Raw genomic sequence first — 4,255 nt, 5'->3', positions numbered from 1 at the left:
TAGCATGCCCTCTTCTCTTTATGTTATGTACGTATTTTTTCCTACGTACCAGGTACAATCGAGACCGTGTACGACGCGCCTAGCGGCTTGTGGCCACGGACAATGCGGCGCTCTTCTCGTACAAGTGGAATGGAGGTGGCGGACGATGCACCCCGCGGATGTGTCCAAGGACGATGCAGTGCTCTTCTTAGACAATGGACGATGCGCCCGGCGGAGCGCAGAGGAAGCGGTGCTTTTCTCGTACCACGTGCAACGGAGGTGGTGGACGCCGCCGCCAGAACAGGATACTACATCGACACCGCCAGGCCCATCGCCAATATCATCAACCCGATGCCGCGGAGGACTGCGGCGTGGAGCTCACATGTAGGTTGCCGCCATGTCACGGAGGATGGCGTCGTGGAGCTAGAGGGACGCCGCCGATATTTACTTCGTTAAGATGGTGCCGCGCAGGATGGCGACACAGAGGTGGCCCGGACGACGCCCGTCATCTTCTTCTTCTTCACGACGGCGCCAGAGAAGACGGTGGCATGGAGCTCACATGGATGCCGCTGCATGCCGTGGAGGATGGCAATAAGGAGCTCGCTAGGACGACGCCCGTAGTCTTCTTCATCAAGCCGGCGCCATGGAGGACGAAGGCGTGGAGGCTAGCGAGGATGCCGTCACCGTGCCGCGATGAACGGACGGAGCTCGCTAGGACAATGCCCGTCGTCTTCTTCATCAGGCTGGCGCCATGGAGGACGAAGGCGCGGAGGCTCACGAGGATGCCACCGCTGTGCCGCGGTGGATGGCGCCACGGAGTTCACCAAGAAGACGCCAATGTCAACATCATCAATCCGGTGCCATGAAGGACGGAGAAGCGGAGCTTGCGGGGATGCCGCTACCATGCTGCGGTGGATGGACGAAGCTCGATAGGACGACGCCTGTCGTCTTCTTCATCAAGCTGGCGTCGTCGAGGACGAAGGCGTGGAGCTCGCGAGGATGCCGCCATCGTGCCGTGGTGGATGGCAGCACATAGCTCACCAAGACGACGCCCATCACCAACATCATCAACCCGGTACCACAGAGGATCATGGCGCAGAGCTTGCAAGAGGGAAGCCGCTAACATCAACATCATCAAGCCGGTGTCGCGGAGGACGGAGGCATGGAGTTCACGGGGCAACACCATCGATGTCTACCTCATTAAGATGGAGCCTACGACCCAGAACCATGAAGAGGACACGCGCCTTGATACTACCCGTAACACGAAAAAGAAGATGGCGCTACACGGTATCGTCCATGACCCGGAGGAGAAGATCGTGCCACATGGCGTTGTCCACAACCCGGGGCCCATAAAGATGAGGCATGATGGCGAGGAGGCGACGTGGCTACACCAACACTAAGTTTCGATGGCCCTGTGAGGCGGCGTCCTTTGTCTTGATGGACCGCCATAAACTCGGCGTCCAGCCGAGACGAGGTGCCAGCCACACCGGTTATGCTAATACGAGCGAGCATTGGTTTTACACCGACGCCGGTCTCCATAAGAATACTCCCGTGAGGCGAACCCCTTGCGTAACCTGACGAAGCCGCTACATTTTTAAGAAGTTCGAACAGAGCAGGACCCATGCAACCTCAAAACCGACTACATCAACGCTGTCAAGACCGAAGAGGCGCGACGACGAGGGTGGACGTGGCTAGCACAAAGCCATGTCTTGAGCGGCAAGTGTACCGATGAGGACACGTGCTTTGCCATTGCCCACACCACACACGCACCATCATCATCATGCATGGAGAATGTGAAGCAAAGACGACAAAGACGACCACATGGCTTAATTGGAGGTATCTCACGGAGCAACCTGTGGAAGTAATTAACCGGGAGCTTTTCGAGGCCCCAGGAACCAGGAGACCGCACATCGCCAGAGTCAGGCTGGCAACACTAGTAGGCCACAGAGCGCATTCATTTTATGGGATCTTGTAATTTTGTTCATCCGAAGAGATAAATGAAATACTTGTTTCCCATACGACTTTTCTTTGTGTACTACGATACACTAGCACGCCCGCATCTTCCTTTCCCCGGTGCAAGAGAGAAATCACACTCCTCCTCTTCCTTTCTCACGAAGACGAAAATTAGTTTTTTCTCATGTCAAACAGAATGATCTTGCGGGATAAGAGAGGATGGATATGATGTATTTTCTCGAGCCGTTAAAGTTCTTTATATTCAACCAAGCTCCTTTTCACTCTCTTGATTTCTTGTTTGCTCGTGGATGAGCCAATCTTAATTAAGCTTAGGGGAGTTGATGGCTTGAGAATTTGTGATGTTTTTCATAGCGATTTCCATTTGGTTTCATTGGATTTTTGTTATTCTTTGTATATTTCTAATGCTAATCCAACAATAGAGAGGAAAATCTACTTTGTCCTTTGGATGGCAGGAAATATCACATTTGGAAGGAAACCAAAGGGGATTGCTGCAAATCAAGCCAACTGGAGCAACTTTCTTGAAGAGAGTGTTGTCGACAGGCGCACAGAGTGAAAGACGACGTTCCATACGAATGCGAGCCCTCATTTGAGCGGTTGTTTGGAGTTCCCACAACCTGTCCTCGTACATACAAGCAACTTTCGTGGAGGGACCACAGGGAGAGGAGAACCCTAGCCGCCTCCACACCATCCAGAACAGGAGAGGAGAGGGTTTGGAACTTGTAATCTCCACTCCATCTCATCTGAGATAAAGACTATTTGAGCACCATTTCATTGCATTGTGGATCCCCTCAATATTATCGATATGGTTTTCATGGTTTTCCTCTCTGTTGTGATTGATTCCCCTCTTACGATGTGTGAGTAATCCCCCTAGGTGTGTGAGATGTAGGTGAGTGGTAAGATTGGTATGTGCCTATCCAATATGTCATCATTTGAATTCGTAGTAGTATGATCTATTTAGTATGTTGTTATACTATGGTGAACTCTATGCGTGTTGTCCAATTTAAGGGCCTAGGCAACATGATCTCAAGTCCTACACATGTGACACATATTGTTTAGGAACTCCGTGACCTCTGACGTTATAGGTGGAGATATCTGTGAGAACCGAAGACAATATGAGATAACAGTGATCCATTGAACTTAATGCTTGGTTCCGGTCTTATGACCTTAATTGTGGAAAGGACCACTCTATGGCAATGGAGAAGTAGGACCATAGAATGAAATGTAACCCCTAGTGGAGGAGTTTCATGACTCCAGGGAGAATCTCCTACAGAAAGTTTATGTCAAATACTATGAGTACAGTACAGTGTAACTTGTATTACCGGCGCACTGGTGCAATTCATATATTCTTACCATGAACTAAAATCTCTCCACACCTAATCTCTTCATTGTAGGAAACAGGGTTTACATTTTAAGCTCTTGTTATTTACTTTTATTATTTAATTAGTAGACATCTTTAAATCCTCTTTTTATTAGCATATTTATTTTATCGTTTTCCCAGGATTGTAATAGTATTTGGAGAACCTCAAGCAGTACTTCGCACAAGATCTGTGTCACCTTGTGTGTGACAAAAACACCTCCATAAATACTCTCCTCCGCTCTTTGTTGGTACGGTTACTCATTGGGATACTTCTGCAAAAGTGCAAAACTACCCTGTTTGGTCTGCAGGTACCACCGGCTTCAGATTGGACTCCGCCACCACCCTGCCTACACCGAGAGGTGTGTCCGACCTCGCTTGCGATCGGATTGATCACCCAGCCACCCGCCATCCATCTCACCTTCGCCGTGCGACAGATCTGGCCCGTTGGTTGTGCACGCCTCCGCAGGTTCCGTGAAGAATATCCCTGAGTATCGTACGCTCCTCCATCGATCGAGCAACAGGTTGCCGCTGCTTTGCGCCATCGGGCCATAGCGTCACTACTACGTGGTTCTCCCCGCAGTTGCATTGACCTGCGCGCCGCCATTGCGTCGCCCCTTCGGGCCATAGTGCAACGGCATGTTGTCCACGCCACTGCCCTGAGGCCGTCCCCGTGGCTGCACAAACCTTCGCGGCGCCGCTGCATTGCCCCTTTGGGCCGTAGCGCCACGACACACATCAACGCCGCTGCCCTGAGATCTTCCCATCATCGTGCCAACCTGTGCGCTGCTACTGCATGGCCCCTTCGAGCCGTAGCGCCGCGTCGCGCGGTCCACTCTGCCGTCCCCGCGCGTCGAATTCTATGTGGCATGCATCGCGTCGCCTCCCTAGGCGTGGGAATGCCATCGTCCGCGCCGGTCTTCATCATACTTTCAGGTGTCTCGCCTA

The sequence above is a fragment of the Triticum aestivum genome, chromosome 4D, assembly GCF_018294505.1.
Source record: "Triticum aestivum cultivar Chinese Spring chromosome 4D, IWGSC CS RefSeq v2.1, whole genome shotgun sequence".
Taxonomy (NCBI): domain Eukaryota; kingdom Viridiplantae; phylum Streptophyta; class Magnoliopsida; order Poales; family Poaceae; genus Triticum; species Triticum aestivum.
The sequence above is the reverse complement of the archived record's forward strand: the minus strand, read 5'-3'. Positions refer to the sequence as shown.